This window comes from Leuresthes tenuis, unplaced genomic scaffold (assembly GCF_036924035.1).
Source record: "Leuresthes tenuis unplaced genomic scaffold, fLeuTen1.0.hap1 SCAF_134, whole genome shotgun sequence".
NCBI lineage: Eukaryota > Metazoa > Chordata > Actinopteri > Atheriniformes > Atherinopsidae > Leuresthes > Leuresthes tenuis.
In genome coordinates this window covers 30712-48964 of record NW_027325488.1, presented here as the reverse complement: position 1 = coordinate 48964, position 18253 = coordinate 30712, and the positions used below count along the sequence as shown (strand labels likewise).

The following is an 18253-nucleotide window of genomic DNA, read 5'->3' as shown; positions in this document are numbered from 1 at the left end:
AATTATGGTCGGACATTCACACCTTCTTACAGCGGAACACCTCCGCTCCCTGTTTTGATAATTTATGGTCTGGCAATACTACCTTTTCTTACCCGTTTTTGAGTAATTATGGCTGGACATTCACAGCTTCTTGTAGCCGAACACATCCACTCCTGCTTTTGATGATGTATGGTATGGCATTCGAACCTACTTGTTGCCCGCTTTTCATTAATTATGGGTGGACATTCACACCTTGTCGCAGCCAAACACCTCCGCTCCCTGTTTTGATCATGTATGGTTGGACATTCGCACCTTTTCTCACCCGCTTTTTGCAAACTATGGTCGGCCATTCACAGCTTCCTCTCCACCATACTTGTATGGTGGGATATTCACACCCACTTGCATCCGAAGACCTCCGCCCCCACTTTTATTTATATTTTACTTCACTTTTACTTGATATTTAGTCGGTCATTCGCACCTTACCCGCTTTTGGCAAACTATGGCCTTCTTGCAGCCAAAAACCTCTGATCTCGCTTTTGATGATGTAAGGTTGGGCATTCAGACCTTGCTTCACCTGCTTTTCACCAAATATAGTCGGACATTCACACCTTCTTGCAGCCGAACACTTCCGCTCCACCTTTTAGTTTTCTCTGGGGCATTCACACCTTTATTTTCACTGCATTTTATAAAAACACCACAGGAACACCGTATTGAGGCTTTGTTCTGACCGCTCATTCGGTGTCGCATTTCTTTCAAGCAATTCTCCTGGTTAGCCCGCACTCGGCTCGCTCCCAGAGCCGTGTTAAAGTGTACTTCGCATTCACTCTCTTTTCTCAGCAGACTAAAAGAAAGTTTCATCTTGGGGTCCCTGAAACTTCCATCCTGCACCGCTGTTTGCTTTTTCACAAGAGCAGAGGAGAGCGCACCGTTCCCAGCGGCACTGCAGTACCGGGTCGATGCTTGGAGTGAACGGAGCAAGCTCCTTTTTCAACTCCTATTGATACAAATCCATTTAATATGTGGTCCTTGCATAGACATATCACAACTTGGTTTGAGTGAAGGAATTAATTTTATATCAAAATCCGGAATTGTGTAGAACTCGTGAAACGACGCTTATTCTCGGATTCCTGAAAAGGTTTAGTGTTGTTCTCTCCTATCCTGCAAAGTACAACGTTCTTTTTTGTTTAAAGCTATTTGGACATGGATAAATATGAAGGACAAAGAAGTTTTAACTTAGTTTGAGTGAAGGAATTCATTTTATATCAAAATCCGAAATTGTGTAGAACTCGTAAAAATAAGCTTATTCTCGGATTCCTAAAGGTTTAGTGTTGTTGTTTCCTATCCTGCAAAGTACAACGTTCTTTTTTGTTCAAAGCTATTTAGACATGGATAAATATGAAGGAAAATGCAGTTTTAACTTGGTTTGAGTGAAGGAATTCATTTTATATCAAAATCCGGAATTGTGCATTATGGCAGCAGAATTGTAGTCTGAATACCTTTATGCCAAACAGATTTGCTTTGCCAAGGGAAGTTTTATAATTGTTTATTGTTTATGTTTACAATATATAAACTAGCAGAATAATTAATTCATCCTCCTGTTCCCTCCCACCCCGGAGAGGGCAGCCAGAGACTGGCTGCAATAGGCATCCCCGCTACCTGGGACCCAACACAGGGCAGGAGGGCCTGATGTCCACCAGGCTCGGGGCCTGCAGTCACCATATTCCGGGAACTACTGTACCCCCAGAAGGAACCCATCCCGCCCCACCCCACTCAACCCAACCCCACCCCAGAGGACCTCTACAAAAACAAACAAACAACAACAAAAATCAAACAAACAAACAAACAAATCACCCGGTTACACCAGTCGCAGCAGCCCGGGCCTGAGACCCACCATCACCCAGGCCCCCCCAGGCCCCCCCCCAACAGGGGAAAAGCACACCCCCATACAGACCCCCTCCTCCTCACCGCACGCCCCAACACCCTAAAAAAAACAACCACCTGCGGACACCTTGGAGTTCCCAGAGCAACAAGGCCGGCACCAGGACCTGCACCAACCCACGCATACTGTGGCATGTCCAGGGCAACCCAGACCCCCCAGGCACAGGCAGGGCCCCGCCCCGGGCACAAGGCAGCGGCAAGCCACCAGGTCCAGGCCCAGCTCCACCACCCACGCCAGAGCGGCCCCGTCACCCGGTACAGAGCCAGCAGCCACCACCCCAAGGCCCCTAAGGGACCCCGCCCCACACCGCAAGACAGCCCCACCCGCAAGCCCCCAAAACTGCCCTCCAAGCCCGACACACAGTCCCCCCCAGCAATGACCAACCCGGTCCCCATGACCCGAGAGACCACCAGACGCCCGAAGCCACACAGCCCCCCCCCAGCACACACCCAACCGCCCAGAGCGACGGGACATCAACCCACCACCAACACTATGTGATCAAGCTAATCAGAGGGGACCAGAGAGAATTAAATTCAGCCAATTGATGTTTTGAGGAAGCAGACATTGTTTCCATGCTAATATAATCTAAAAGAAAATTTCTAAACTGGTTAATACACAGATTGTTCTTCGCTTTCCAGTTCATGAGAATAGTTTTCTTTGCTATACATAACACTGTGAGGATCATGTGTGCTAAGCTAAATTCCACGTTGATGTTGTCTAAGTCACCCAGTATGCACAGTGTGGGGCATGCAGGAATGCTACACTTTAGCCATGTTGATAGGTCCGCACAGACTTCAAGCCAGAACTTCTGGACAGGCGCACAAAACCACAAAGCGTGTGCATAATCATCAGGTGTGTTATCTGTGCAATGTGAGCAGATGTTTGAGTGTGTTAGACCCATCCTGAACATCCTTTGTCCGGTATAGTGTGTTCTATGAAGAATTTTGTATTGTATGAGCTGTAAATTAGGATTTCGAGTCATTCTGAAGGTGTTCAAACATATTTGTGGCCAGAAGCTATGACTAGAACTGATGGATAAATCTGCCTCCCATTTTGAGGACGGTAGAGACATTGTGTCATCTATCTTAGACAATAATTTATATATTTTTGATAGTAGTTTTGGGGTGCAGATGCTTAGAAATTCTGCTACCCTAATCGGGAGTTGTAAGTCTGGTTGGTGGAGGATATATTTCTTTGTTATTATAGACTTAAGTTGTTGATATTCTAGGAATTTATTGCTGCCTATCTCATGTTGTGATATGAGCTCATCAAATGAAATAAAATGTCCATTTTGGATTATATGTTCCAGATGTTTGATTCCTTTGATCTTCCACAGAGTAAAGTTTAGCATTTTTTTGTTTTGCAGGATGTCAGGATTGTTCCAGATGGGTGTAAGCTTACACGGGACAAGTGAAGACTTTGTTATTTTAAGAAATTCCCACCAGGCTGTCAGAGAGGTGCTGATGTTAATGCTTTTGAAACATTTGTGATTTTTCACTATTTGACTAATAAGTGGCAGGTCAGAGATTTCCAGATTATCACACAATGCTTGTTCTATACTTATCCATGTTCATCTATTGGGCTAGGTTTAAACCATTTTGATATATACTGTAACCTATTGGCTAAGGAATAGTGCTGAAAATTAGGTAAATCTAATCCACCCTGTCCTTGGTCTTCTGTAGGGTTTTTAAACTAATACGTGGTGGTTTGTTTTTCCACAGAAATTTAGAGATGCATGAATCTAGTGACTTAAACCAAGTAGCAGGTGGTTTTATGGGGATCATTGAGAACAGATAGTTAACTTTTGGTAGTATCATCATTTTAATGGTTGTAACTCTCCCGATAAGTGATATAGGTAAGGACTTCCAACGAGAGAGATCGTCCTTTACTGTCTTTAATAATTCCACATTGAGGCGGCCTGTTGCCACTGCGGGTTCTTTCAGAGAGACTCAGAGACAGAGGACGGTTCAACGTATAGTTTATTTAACCCTTTTTCATGAATGTGGAGTCGTTCGCAGGCCTTCCCTCCCGGTTCGTGCTGCCGACTCCACTTCAATCCTCCTTACAGCTCTGAGTTTTTTAAAGAGGAGAGTGATTAGACAAGTGACTGCCGGTGTACTAATCACTCACCTAGTCCTGCTCCCCAGAGCTCTCTCCACAGCTCTCTCCTGCAGCTGATGCACCACGCCCCCTCCACATACCTCCACCGCCTGACCTTGCGGTCCGGCCTAACCCCCCCCCCCCCCCCCCCCCCCCCCCCCACACACACACACACACACCTCGCCATGCGAGCTGTAAAGGAAGTCGGCCACAGCCATCTGTGCCCCCGGCCTATGGACCACTTTGAATTTAAAAGGCTGTAGTGCCAGATACCAGCAGGTGATCCGTGCATTGACATTTTTCATTCGGTGGAGCCACTGGAGGGGAGCAAGGTCCGAGCAAAGGGTGAATGGGCGCCCCAGCAAGTAATACCGCAGAGCGCCGACCACGCACCGGATGGCCAGGCACTCCCTCTCCACCGTGTTGTATCTGGTCTCCCTCTCGGATAGTTTCTGGCTGATGTAAAGCACTGGGTGGTCAACGCCCCGCACCTGCTGGGACAGAACAGCCCCCAACCCCCTTCCCGATGCATCAGTCTGCAGGACAAATGGGAGAGAGGAGTTAGGTGTGTGGAGAAGAGGCTCCCCACAGAGGGTCTGCTTTACCCTCTCAAGTGACACCTGGCACTGCTTCGTCCACCGGACCGGATCAGAGGCACCTTTTCGGGTAAGGTTGGTCAAAGGGCTGGTCAGCTCCGCGAAGTTGGGAATAAATCGCCGGTAATATCCGGCCAGCCCCAAAAACCGCCTCACCTCTTTCTTGGTCTTAGGTTTTGGGCAGGCTGCAATCGCTGCTGTCTTGTCTACCTGTGGACGCACCTGTCCGCCGCCCAAGTGGTACCCCAGATACCGTACCTCCCTCCATCCAACTGCACACTTCTTTGGGTTGGCCGTGAGCCCCGTGACTCCAGCACTGCCGCCATCTGCTGAACATGCTCCGCCCAGCTGTTGCTATGGATGATGACGTGATCCAGGTAAGCGGCAGCATACGCAGGAACTTACATCATGAAAAGCGAGATCAGAGGTGTTTGGCTGAGAGAAGGCCACAGTTTGCGATGCAATAATTAAAGGCCTCATGCCAGATGTCGCCACTGAAGTAAAGAACATTTACGTGGGATGGTGTGAGGGTCCTCGTTTGGCTGACGTTCGCCGATATGCTCGCCATGCTCATAACCAAGTTGAGACGCGTAAGACAACCAAAAGGGACAAGTGTGAAAAGGAGCTGCATTTGGCAGCCATGACCATGTATTACGCAGTGTGTGTAAACAGAGGACGAGGACGAGGCCGAAGTCGAAGACGTGGACGTGTGGGAGAGGAGGTCGAAATGGGCCACGCCAGAGCTATGATCCGAATATTTGTTTTTACTGTGGCCAGACTGGACACTGGAAGAAGGACTGTCCACAGCTGAAAAGTGATGAAATTGGGCAAAAGGCTGACTGAGGGTGGGAGGCAGGTTCTGGACGTCACGCGGCAGCGGAGCCTCCACTAATGGGTGATAGCACAAACACACTCACACATTTTTCCTGCTCTGTGTAGTGAAGAAACGCTTGCCGACTGTGATTCACGTAGTAAAGTTTTGCATGCTATTTCCGTCCTAGAGCAAAGATATTTCTCTCAGAATATAGGAAATTATGTTCATCAGTAGTGACGTCAGGGGAGTTTGATTGTCCTCCAAAGTTAAGTGGAAACCACGTTTACTCTATGTCTGCATCAGGCCAGGTTGTGAAGGAGAAAATGACAATGCCCATTGCGTGTTGTCACTCCCGATGAGCTCTCCTTCAAACACTCATTTTTGTTATCAGAGTTGTGTCCCATTAACCTGATGGGCTGTGATCTCATGTGTAAATTAGGCATTATTTTAACTTCTACACCAGAGGGTGTTAAGGTTATGTTACAGTCTGACAAAGTTTTCACAGCAGTGCAGTTTGATTCATCGGCACTTACATATGCTTATGAGTGGAAACTTCCCAGCTCTCCTTTTTCACAACAACTAGTGGAAGAAGCAAAAGCGTTAGTTTCACCCCTTTCTGATGTCATGCAACCTACTGATTTGCACTGCACATCACACATTTCTTTGGGGCCTGACAATGACTATGAGAAGAAGTGAAAAAATATGTGCGCCTACTTTATTGGCTGTGTCGCTCACTCCAGAGCACTTCGATTTTTTTAATGTTTGTGGTACTCGCCCTCACATTTCCTTGGCCAAACGTACACACTGGCAGTGACAAGGTGTGGGAGAGTTTGTTGCTACATGTCAGAGAGAAATGGAGTGGACCGTTTCACCTGCTGATCCAAATTTGATGTTTTCTGAACGATTGTCAGCGTACAAAAAAACATTTTTGAGTACAATGCATTCTCAAAGAACTGTGGACTTAATTCCTACCACAGAATCACATTTTGAAGCATGTTTTTTATCTGAAACAGATTTGTCTTCGATACCCATGTTGGCTGAAGTGCCCAATGATCTTTGGGCTAAGAGCAAATATGATGTGGGGTTGATAAAAGGCTGTGAACCAGTAATTGTCACCCCTAAATCAGACTTTTGTCCATGTAAAAAACAATACCCTTTTAAGCCTGAAGCAATTAAAGGGATTAAACCTGTTTTTCAATCTTTTCAGAAAACAGGCGTTATTGTTCCTTTTGAAAATTCACCTGTGCTTACTCCATTGTTTCCTGTTAAAAAGATTAAAGATGCTGGCCAGCCAGATGAATGGCGTTTTGTACAGGACCTCCAAGCGGTGAATGCTGCAGTTCAGCCACATGCTCCTACTGTGCCCAACCCACACACTATTTTGTCTCAAATTACATCAGATGCACAGTTTTTCTCAGTGGTTGACTTGTCGCCAGTGCACCCTGATAGCCCATTTTGGTTTGCTTTTTAGTTTGAAGGGAGATCTTGGACTTTTACCCGGTTATGCCAGGGGTACTGTGAAAGTCCCACTATTTACAATGCTGCCCTCAAAGCTAGTCTGGATTAACTTCAATCAACCACAGGCTCCGCTCTTTTGCAGTATGTGGATGACATCCTTTTATGTAGTCCATCTAAACAACAGTGTGAAAAAGACAGTGAATCTGTTGAAACATCTTCCTTCTTATGGCCATAAAGCCAGCCTTTCTAATTTACAGTTTGTACAGGACGAAGTCACCTTTTTGGGTCATGTGATTTCTAAGGATGGGCGCTCACTTTCTCCTAAACGTGTTGCTGCAGTTCAGATCATTCCTAAACCGGTTACTAAAAAACAGCTTATGTCATTCTTAGGTATAACATCTTACTGCAGGAACTTTATTCCTAACTACTCTTTTCTCGAAGCTCTCTTAGGTGCTCTTATCCATGGTAAAGGCCTCCAGTCAGCTGATCGTGTTCCATGGACTCCTGAGGCTGAATCAGCCTTTAGTCAGCTTAAGCTGGCTCTTCAAACAGCACCAACACTTGGCATTCCAGATCCTCATAAACCTTTCATACAGGCAGTTGATGAGAAGCATGGTTGTATGACATCTGTTCTTATGCAGGAACATGGGGCAGGCAAAGGCCAGTGGCTCATTTCTCAGCAAAACTGGACTCTGTGGCTGCAGGCCTGCCTGGTTGTCTTCGTGCTGTTGCAGCTGCAGAGAAAGCTGTCCTGGCCTCCCAAGATATTGTGGGCTACGCTAATTTGACTGTTTTGGTTCCTCATGCTGTTGCCATTATTCTTCTCGAGCAGAAAACTTCACATCTTTCAACTGCTCGTTGGCTCAGATACACCTCTGTGATATGCCAAATGTCACTGTTAAACGTTGTACTGTTCTGAATCCTGCTACTTTGCTTCCAACTCCTGAGGATGGGGAGCCTCATGACTGTGAAGCTGTTTTGGAACAAGTTTGTACACCCCGACCTGATCTTTTAGAGACTCCTCTTCCAAACTCTGACATGATTCTTTTTGTAGATGGATCAGCTTTGCGTGATCCAGCCACAGGTACTAACTGTGTTTGGTTTGCAGTATGTTCTTCACATGACACTTTGTTGTCTGGTTCTCTTCCTAAACATTTCTCTGCTCAAACTACTGAGCTTATTGCACTTACTGAAGCTTGTAAGTTGGCAGCTGGTAAGTCACTATTTACACAGATTCCAGATATGCTTTTGGTGTTGTTCATGACTTTGGTGCGCTGTGGAAACACAGGCATTTCCTTAAATCAGATGGTAAAACTATTCTGAACTCCAAGCAGGTTTCTGATCTTCTTGATGCGATCCTTTTGCCTACAGCAATCTCGGTCTGTAAGTGTGCGGCTCACACTAACTCAGACGATCCTGTTGCTTGTGGCAATGCCAGAGCTGATGCTGCAGCTAAGCAAGCAGCTAAATCTTTTCCTGTTTTCGCTTCCCTCTCTTTGCAGGCAGAAGACTCCCTCACAGATCTCCATGCTTTGCAAACTTTTGCCTCTGCAGATGAAATTTGGTCACACTTAGCATACTGACTGTCAGTGTAAACGTTAACAACCTTTTTGTTATTTAATTTACAAGCTTCAGTTAAAGCTACCAATTCGACCGCTTGAACAGAGTAATTTTTTGGTAGTGGTTGTTTTAAGAAAACTTCAGTTTTTGTTACTACTGTAAATCCTGTAGCATTTGTGCCATCAGGGTTTTTTGCTTGACCTGTTGAATAAATATAGTTATTTCTGCATTTTCATAACGTATATCAGTTAAGTCTGGCCTGGGTAAAACACTGATGGTTATTTCTGACATGCAATCATGAGGCTTTCCATCTGTGGGGTAGGTAGCAGTGTGGATGGATTAAGTGTAGCACATCTCTCGACAACAAGGTGTGGCTGTGAAAGAAGAACTGTTATGTAGGAGAGATGTCTGGTAAAGATATTTTGTTAAGTAACCATATCACAGCCACTGCATGAGGTACCTTAAGTGTTAATGGGTGAAATAACACCATTATTGTTGATGCCTGCACTGCCAATGGCTTCTGGCCATTGATTCAAAAGTACGATCTCGTCCCTTTTTCCCCCTTTCAGTGGACACTGGCCCCTAATTACCGCAATTCAGCAGGGGGTCTTTCATTAGGAGTACTGGACTCCCCCGTGCACGGTTTCAGCTCCGACCCTGGACAGCGGAAAAAACGTTGAGATCTGGTTTGAGGACCCAATTGTTGAGAAAAGTCTCTCAATGAGACTCAGAGTTGCTGGAGTCAGTTAATGCAAAGGTTTAATCTTGCAGCAAGTTCAAGAATGTGTGTGTGTATGGGTGTATGTGTGCGAACGTGTGTGAGTTTGTGAGAGTTTAAAGAACCTGTTATCCACAGGCAGGTCTTAACTAGTATGGCACGGGTCCAGCCTGTCTCATCTTTTTTGGAAGGTCCAGCGCTCGGCCGTAACCCTTCTGTCTGTTTGGACTCTCACATACATTCGGTTAATCATAGAAAAACGAGAACAAAACTTTTTAGCCCCTTAAATTCATAAAACAGACATGGTGCAGTTATTTCCATTCTAGAAAATAAGAGTAATCACCACCATTTCTATAAATTCTGGATATTCTAACAATCTGAATCTTTTTTAAATGTTCGATGAAGCCCTTTGCTGTTCTGTTTAGAGACTCAGCTGATCATAAACCAAGTTTTGCTCTTGAACCAAGCTTCTAAACTCTTCACCTTTTTCATTTCTCAGTTAGTATTCACTTTAAAACTGATTAAAAGAAAAATTAAATGAATGCCTATCAACAAATGTGGGATCTAAACTCTAGTGCTTCCTCTAAAATAATTTCCTTTCTCAATTCAGAAATGTGTGTGTTTAAGTCACAACTCCCGTGACACCAAAACGGCTTTCTTTTCTCTCTTTTCTCTACACTCTGCACTGTGAGCACACACACCAAATCAGAAAGGCTTTTTTCTCTCTTTTCTACATTATGGACTGTGGGGACACAAAACCGCTCTCTCTTTTTTTTTTTTTGATTGTGTGCCAGGGCGTTGTCTCACGTATTTGATTATGCTTAAGATACGAATGGGTTTATCAGTCACATCAGAATCCATACATACTGATCCTCCCATAATAAAATGGTCGGATCTTATCAAACACACTTTGTTTCTTGTGACAAGTCAGCGAAACAGCGTATACACGTCAAGACACTGAATCAAGTTTGCCACAAGAACTCATAAGTTTGGCAGTATTGCTCTGCCGTCAGCAATCATACACCCATTTTATTTTCATGAGACATGTGCAGGCACCTGTTCATCTACTGTTCTATCACTATGAATTAGTTTATCTATTATCAATAAGGATACTTCTACAACTACTATCAAAGATGTCCGGACTTCTTATGTTGTCAGTTGCTATATATGAATAAGTGGGTTGCTACTGAAAAGCATTAAGCATGTCACACAGCCCAAACATATAACATTTCAGGACACACCACACAGTTAACAACCACAGTGAAGCGTGTCAAAGCCCAAACATGTAACATTCAACAGGACACTTACACAACATATTCAAATCAAACAGTCAGACAACATACAAGAACATATACCCCAGCCGGCATTGCTCCCTGCCTATTTTCCTACAACTCACTATGTGTGCGCACACCTTTATTCACAAACTCTTCAACTTATACTCTTTTACCGAAGCTGCTACAGCTCGATTGGCCAAATACCCTTAGATCCTATTTCGGTGAATTTGACATCTGCCTTGCATTTAACAGATTAGCGGTTTAGCAGTTTTAATTTAGTTTGAGTGAAGGAATTCATTTTATAGCAAAATCCAAAATCGTGAAGAAGAAAGAAGAAAGTAAGCTTATTCTCGGATTCCTGAAACTTTAGATTTGCTCTTTCTTTTACTGCAAAGTACAACGTTGAGCAGCACTAATGAGTTGTTTCTATTTTTGGCAGGCTTTACCTTTGTGGATGAAGCCCTTTCTGTCTGTGCAAAAGAAATCTTGTTACTGTGCAGAGTGACTTCTCTGAGTAGAGTCGCCTTACTTGTTGCGACTGTGCCGATGTTCAAAGCTGGAGTGCAAAGTTGTTGCTTGAATGGTGCTCGCTGGAGCATGCGGTAGTGTAAAGTTATACCATTTAAAAGGGTTGAAGAGTGCTCAGTGCAGCGGGTGGGTGGAGGTGCAAAGTGACACTATGGCCATAAAAAGAACACCGCTACAAGTGCGCATTGTGCCAGGAAGGGCCCTCGGACGTGAACCAGTGGACAGATATCGCTTCTCGGCCTTTTGGCTAAGATCAAGTGTAGTATGTGATATGTCTATGCAAGGACTACATATTAAATGGATTTTTATCAATAGGATTTGAAAAAGGAGCTTGCTCCGTTCACTCCAAGCATCGACCCGGTACTGCAGTGCCGCTGGGAACGGTGCGCTCTCCTCTGCTCTTGTGAAAAAGCAAACAGTGGTGCAGGATGGAAGTTTCTTTTAGTCTGCTGAGAAAAGAGAGTGAATGCGAAGTAGACTTTAACACGGCTCTGGGAGCGAGCCGAGTGCGGGCTAACCAGGAGAATTGCTTGAAAGAAACGCGAACCGAATGAGCGGTCAGAACAAAGCCTCAATACGGTGTTCCTGTGGTGTTTTTATAAAATGCGTTGAAAAAAAAGGTGTGAATGCCCCAGAGAAAACTAAAAGGTGGAGCGGAAGTGTTCGGCTGCAAGAAGGTGTGAATGTCCGACTATATTTGGTGAAAAGCAGGTGAAGCAAGGTCTGAATGCCCAACCTTACATCATCAAAAGCGAGATCAGAGGTTTTTGGCTGCAAGAAGGCGATAGTTTGCCAAAAGCGGGTAAGGTGCGAATGACCGACTAAATATCAACAAAAGTGAGGGCGGAGGTCTTCGGATGCAAGTGGGTGTGAATATCCCACCATACAAGTATGGTGGAGAGGAAGCTGTGAATGGCCGACCATACATGATCAAAACAGGGAGCGGAGGTGTTTGGCTGCGACAAGGTGTGAATGTCCACCCATAATTAATGAAAAGCGGGCAACAAGTAGGTTCGAATGCCCAACCATACATCATCAAAAGCAGGAGTGGATGTGTTCGGCTACAAGAAGGTTTGTATGTCTGAGCATAGTTTGTAAAAAGCGGGTAAGAAAAGGTTCGAATGCCCGAACATACACCATCAAAAGAGGGAGCGGAGGTGTTCCGCTGTAAGACTGTGTGAATGTCCGACCATATTTGGTAAAAAGTGGGTATGAAAAGGTTCGAATGCCCAAATTCGGCTGCAAAAAACTGTGTTCGGCTGCAAAAAGGTGTGAATGTTTGACTAAAGTTTGTAAAAAGCGGGTAAGACAAGGTGCGAATGCCTGACAATGTATGATCAAAAGCGGGAGCGGAGGTGTTCAGCTGCAAGAAGGTCTAAATGTCCATCATTAATTGCTAGAAAACATGAAAGAAAATTTTCGAAAATCAATCCGCACATGATCATAAGTGGGAGAGGAGGTGTTCAGCTGCAAGAAGGTGTGAATGTCCTACCATAATTGCTGAAAAATGTGTTAGAAACGGTAAGAATGCCGGACCATACATCATCAAAAGCTAGAGAGGTGGTGTTCGGCTGCAAGTAGGTGTGAATGTCTGACTAAAGTTCAAATATATTAACAAAAGCGGGAGGAGAGGTCTTCGGATGAGTGGTTGAGAATTTCCGACCATAATCTATAAAATGCGGTGAAAAAAAAGGTGTGATAGAAACCTAAAAGGTGGAGCGGAAGTGTTCGGCTGCAAGAAGGTGTGAATGTCCATCTATAGTTGGTGAAAAGCAGGAAAAGCAAGGTCTGAATGCCCAATCTTACATCATCAAAAGTGAGATCAGAGGTGTTTGGCGGCAAGAAAACGGGTAAGGTGTGAATGACCGACTAAATATCAACAAAAGTGGGGGCGGAGATCTTCGGATGCAAGTGGGTGTGAATATCCCACCATACAAGTATGGTGGAGAGGAAGCTGTGAATGACCGACCATAGTTTGCAAAAAGCGGGTGAGAAAAGGTGCGAATGTCCAACCATACATGATCAAAACAGGGAGCGGAAGTGTTTGGCTGCGACAAGGTGTGAATGTCCACCCATAATTAATGAAAAGCGGGCAACAAGTAGGTTCGAATGCCCAACCATACATCAACAAAAGCAGGAGTGGATGTGTTTGGATACAAGAAGGTTTGAATGTCCGAGCATAGTTTGTAAAAAGCGGGTAAGAAAAGGTGCGAATGCCCGACAAAGTATGATCAAAAGAGGGAGTGGAGGTTTTCGGCTACAAGGTTTGAATGTCCGACCATAGTTTGTAAAAAGCGGGTAAGAAAAGGTGCGAATGCCCGAATATATACCATCAAAAGAGGAAGCGGAGGTGTTCGGCTGCAAGAAGGTGTGAACATCCGACCAAAGTTTGTAAAAAGCAGTTAAGAAAAGGTTCGAATATCCAACCAAACATAATCAAAAGTGGGAGCAGAGCTGTTCGACTGCAAGTAGGTGTGAATGTCCACCAATAATTCCTGAAAAATGGGTAACAAAAGGTGCGAATGCCCAACCATACATCATCAAAAGAAGAAGTGGATGTGTTCTGCTACAAGAAGGTTTGAATGTCCGACCATAGTTTGTAAAAAGTGGGTAAGAAAAACTTCGAATGCCCGAACATACACCATCAAAAGAGGGAGCGGAGGTGTTCCGCTGTAAGATGCTGCGAATGTCCGACCATAGTTGGTAAAAAGCGGGTAAGAAAAGGTTAAAAAACCCGACTGTACACAATCAATAGCGGGAGCGGAGTTGTTCGGCTACAAGAAGGTGTGAAAGTCCGACCATGGTTTGTAAAACGCGGGTAAGACAAGGTGCGAATACCCGACAATGTATGATCAAAAGAGGGAGCGGAGTTGTTCGGCTGCAAGGTCTGAATTTCCAACCATAATTTGTAAACACCGTTGAAGAAAAGCCTCGAAAGCCCGACTATACACCATCAAAAGCGGGAGCGGAGGTGTTCAGCTGCAAGAAGGTCTGAATGTCCACCAATAATTACTGAAAAATGGGTAAGAAAAGGTGTGAATGCCCAACTATACATCATCAAAAGCAGAAGTGGAAGTGTTCGGCCACAAGAAGGTTTGAATGTCCGACCATAGTTTGTAAAAGGCGGGTAAGAAAAGGTTCGAATGACCGAACATACACAATCAAAAGAGGGAGCGGAGGTGTTTCGCTGCAAGAAGGTGTGAATGTCCGACCATAGTTGGTAAAAAGCGGGTAAGAAAAGGTTAAAATACCCGACTCTACACAATCAATAGCGGGAGCGGAGTTGTTCGGCTAAAAGAAGGTGTGAAAGTCCGACCATGGTTTGTAAAAACCGGGTAAGAAAAGGTTCGAATGCCAAAATATACACCATCAAAAGCGGAAGCTGAGGTGTTCAGCTGCAAGTAGGTGTGAATGTCAGATCATAATTTGCAAAAAGCTGATGAGAAAGGTGTGAATGACCGACAATAATTGCTGAAAAATGTGTTAGAAAAGGTAAGAATGCCGGACCATTCATCATCAAAAGCAGGAGAAGAGGTGTTCGGCTGCAAGAAGCTGTGAATGTCCAGCCATAATTACTCAAAAATGGGTAAGAAAAGGTAGTATTGCCAGACCATAAATGATCAAAACAGGGAGCGGAGGTGTTCCGCTGTAAGAAGGTGTGAATGTCCGACCATAATTGGTAAAAAGCGGGTAAGAAAACGTTAAAATACCCGACTGTACACAATCAATAGCGGGAGCGGAGTTGTTTGGCTACTAAAAGGTGTGAAAGTCCGACCATGGTTTGCAAAAAGCGGGTAAGAAAAGGTGCGAATGCCGGACAATGTATGATCAAAAGAGGGAACGGAGGTTTTCGGCTGCAAGAAGGTCTAAATGTCCAACCATAATTTGTAAAAACCGGGGAAGAAAAGGCTCGAAAGCCCGACTATACACCATCAAAAGCGGGAGCAGAGGTGTTCAGCTGCAAGAAGGTCTCAATGTCCATCAATAATTGCTAGAAAACATGAAAGAAAATTTTTTGAATATCAAACCGCACACAATCATATGCGGGAGAGGAGGTGTTCAGCTGCAAGAAGGTGTGAATGTCCACCCATAATTCCTGAAAAATGGATAAAAAAAGGTGCGAATGCCCAACCATACAACATCAAAAGCAGGTGTGAATGTCAGATCATAATTTAAAAACCTGATGAGAAATGGTGAGAATGCCCGACTATACACCATCAAATGCGGGAGCGGAGGTGTTCAGCTGTGAGTAGGTGTGAATGTCCAACCATACTTGCTGAAAAATATGACAAAGCAGTTTTCACTTAGTTTGAGTGAAGGAATTAATTTTATATCAAAATCCGAAATTGTGTAGAACTCGTGGAAATAAGTTTATTCTCGGATTCCTAAAAGTTTAGTGTTGTTCTTTGGTATACTGCAAAGTAATACTTTCTATTTTGTTGAAACCGATTCAGACATGGATAAATATGAAGGACAAAGCAGTTTTAACTGGGTTTGAGTGAAGGAATTCATTTTATATCAAAATCCTAAATTGTGTAGAACTGGTGAAAAGAAGCTTATTCTCGGATTACTAAAGGTTTAGTGTTGTTCTTTCCTATACTGCAAAGTAATACTTTCTTTTTTGTTGAAACCTATTCAGACATGGATAAATATTAAGGACAAAGCAGTTTTAACTTGGTTTGAGTGAAGGAATTCATTTTATATCAAAATCCGGAATTGTGTAGAACTCGTGAAAAGAAGCTTATTATCGGATTCATGAAAAAAATTAGTGTTGTTCTTTCCTATCCTGCAAAGTACTACGTTCTTTTTTGTTTAAAGCTATTTAGACATGGGTAAATATGAAGGACAAAGCAGTTTTAACTTGGTTTGAGTGAAGGAATTCATTTTATATCAAAATCCGAAATTGTGTAGAACTGGTGACAAGAAGCTTATTCTCGGATTCCTAAAGGTTTAGTGTTGTTCTTTGGTATACTGCAAAGTAATACTTTCTTTTTTGTTGAAACCTATTCAGACATGGATAAATATGAAGGACAAAGCAGTTTTAACTTGGTTTGAGTGAAGGAATTCATTTTATATCAAAATCCGAAATTGTGTAGAACTCGTCAATCGACGCATATTCTCGGATTCCTGAAAAGGTTTAGAGTTGTTCTTTCCTATCCTGCAAAGCACAACGTTCTTTTTTTGTTTAAAGCTATTTAGACATGGATAAATATGAAGGACAAAGCAGTTTTAACTTGGTTTGAGTGAAGGAATTCATTTTATATCAAAATCCGAAATTGTGTAGAACTCGTGAAAATAAGATTATTCTCGGATTCCTAAAGGTTTAGTGTTGTTATTTCCTATCCTGCAAAGTACAACGTTCTTTTTTTCTTTAAAGCTATTATGACATGGATAAATATGAAGGACAAAGCAGTTTTAACTTGGTTTGAGTGAAGGAATTCATTTTATATCAAAATCCAGAGTTGTGCATTATGGCAGCAGAATTGTAGTCTGCATACCTTTTATGCCAAACAGATTTGCCTTTCCAAGGGAAGTTTTATAAATGTTTATTGTTTATGTTTAAAATATATAAACTAGCAGAATAATTAATTCATCCGCCTGGTCCCTCCCACCCCGGAGAGGGCAGCCAGAGACTGGCTGCAATAGGCATCCCCGCAACCTGGGACCCAACACAGGGCAGGAGGGCCTTATGTCCACCAGGCTCAGGGCCTGCAGTCACCATATTCCGGGAGCTACTGTACCCACAGAAGGAACTGCTTTGTCCTTCATATTTATCCATGTCTAAATAGCTTTAAACAAAAAAAGAACGTTGTACTTTGCAGGATAGGAAAGAACAACTCTAAACCTTTTCAGGAATCCGAGAATAAGCGTCGATTGACAAGTTCTACACAATTTCGGATTTTGATATAAAATGAATTCCTTCACTCAAACCAAGTTAAAACTGCTTTGTCCTTCATATTCATCTATGTCTGAATCGGTTTCAACAAAATAGAAAGTATTACTTTGCAGTATACCAAAGAACAACATTAAACCTTTAGGAATCAAAGAATAAACTTATTTCAACGAGTTCTACACAATTTCGGATTTTGATATAAAATGAATTCCTTCACTAGAACCAAGTGAAAACTGCTTTGTCATATTTTTCAGCAAGTATGGTCGGACATTCACACCTACTCACAGCCGAACACCTCCGCTCCCGCATTTGATGGTGTATAGTCAGGCATTCTCACCATTTCTCATCAGGTTTTTGCAAATTATGATCTGACATTCACACCGGCTTTTGATGATGTATGGTTGGGCATTCGTACCTTTTTTTACCCATTTTTCAGGAATTATGGGTGGACATTCACACCTTCTTGCAGCTGAACACCTCCTCTCTCGCATATGATCATGTGCGGTTTGATATTCGAAAATTTTCTTTCATGTTTTTTAGCAATTATTGATGGACATTGAGACCTTCTTGCAGCTGAACACCTCTGCTCCCGCTTTTGATGGTGTATAGTCGGGCTTTCGAGCCTTTTCTTCCCCGGTTTTTACAAATTATGGTTGGACATTCAGACCTTCTTGCAGCCGAAAACCTCCGCTCCCTCTTTTGATCATACATTGTCGGGCATTCGCACCTTTTCTTAAACGCTTTTTACAAAACATGGTCGGACTTTCACACCTTCTTGTAGCCGAACACATCCCTTCCCGCTATTGATTGTGTACAGTCGGGTATTTTAACCTTTTCTTACCCGCTTTTTACCAACTACGGTCGGACATTCACACCTTCTTATGGCGGAACACCTCCGCTCCCTCTTTTGATGGTGTATGTTCGGGCATTCGAACCTTTTCTTACCCGCTTTTTACAAACTATGCTCGGACATTCAAACCTTCTTGTAGCCGAACACATCCAGTCCTGCTTTTGATGATGTATGTTGGGCATTCGCACCTTTTTTTTTTACCCATTTTTGAGGAATTATGGGTGGACATTCACACCTTGTTGCAGCTGAACACCTCCTCTCCCACTTATGATCATGTGCGGTTGGATATTCGAAAAAAAATTTTCATGTTTTCTAGCAATTATTGATGGACATTCAGACCTTCTTGCAGCTGAACCCCTCTGCACCCGCTTTTGATGGTGTATAGTCGGGCTTCCGAGCCTTTTCTTCCCCGGTTTTTACAAATTACGGTTGGACATTTAGACCTTCTTGCAGCCGAAAACCTCTGTTTCCTCTTTTGATCATACATTGTCCGGCATTCACACCTTTTCTTACCCGCTTTTTACAAACCATGGTCGGACTTTCA

The 18253-nt window shown here is 43.5% G+C and overlaps 2 pseudogenes; one reads left to right on the top strand and one right to left on the bottom strand.

Moving 5' to 3' along the window:
• Positions 1 to 894: 894 nt before the first annotated feature.
• Positions 895 to 1044, bottom strand: LOC140287438 (U2 spliceosomal RNA; annotated as a pseudogene).
• Positions 1045 to 11193: 10149 nt separating this feature from the next.
• LOC140287433 (U2 spliceosomal RNA) lies at positions 11194 to 11360 on the top strand (annotated as a pseudogene).
• The last annotated feature ends 6893 nt before the right edge of the window (positions 11361 to 18253 follow it).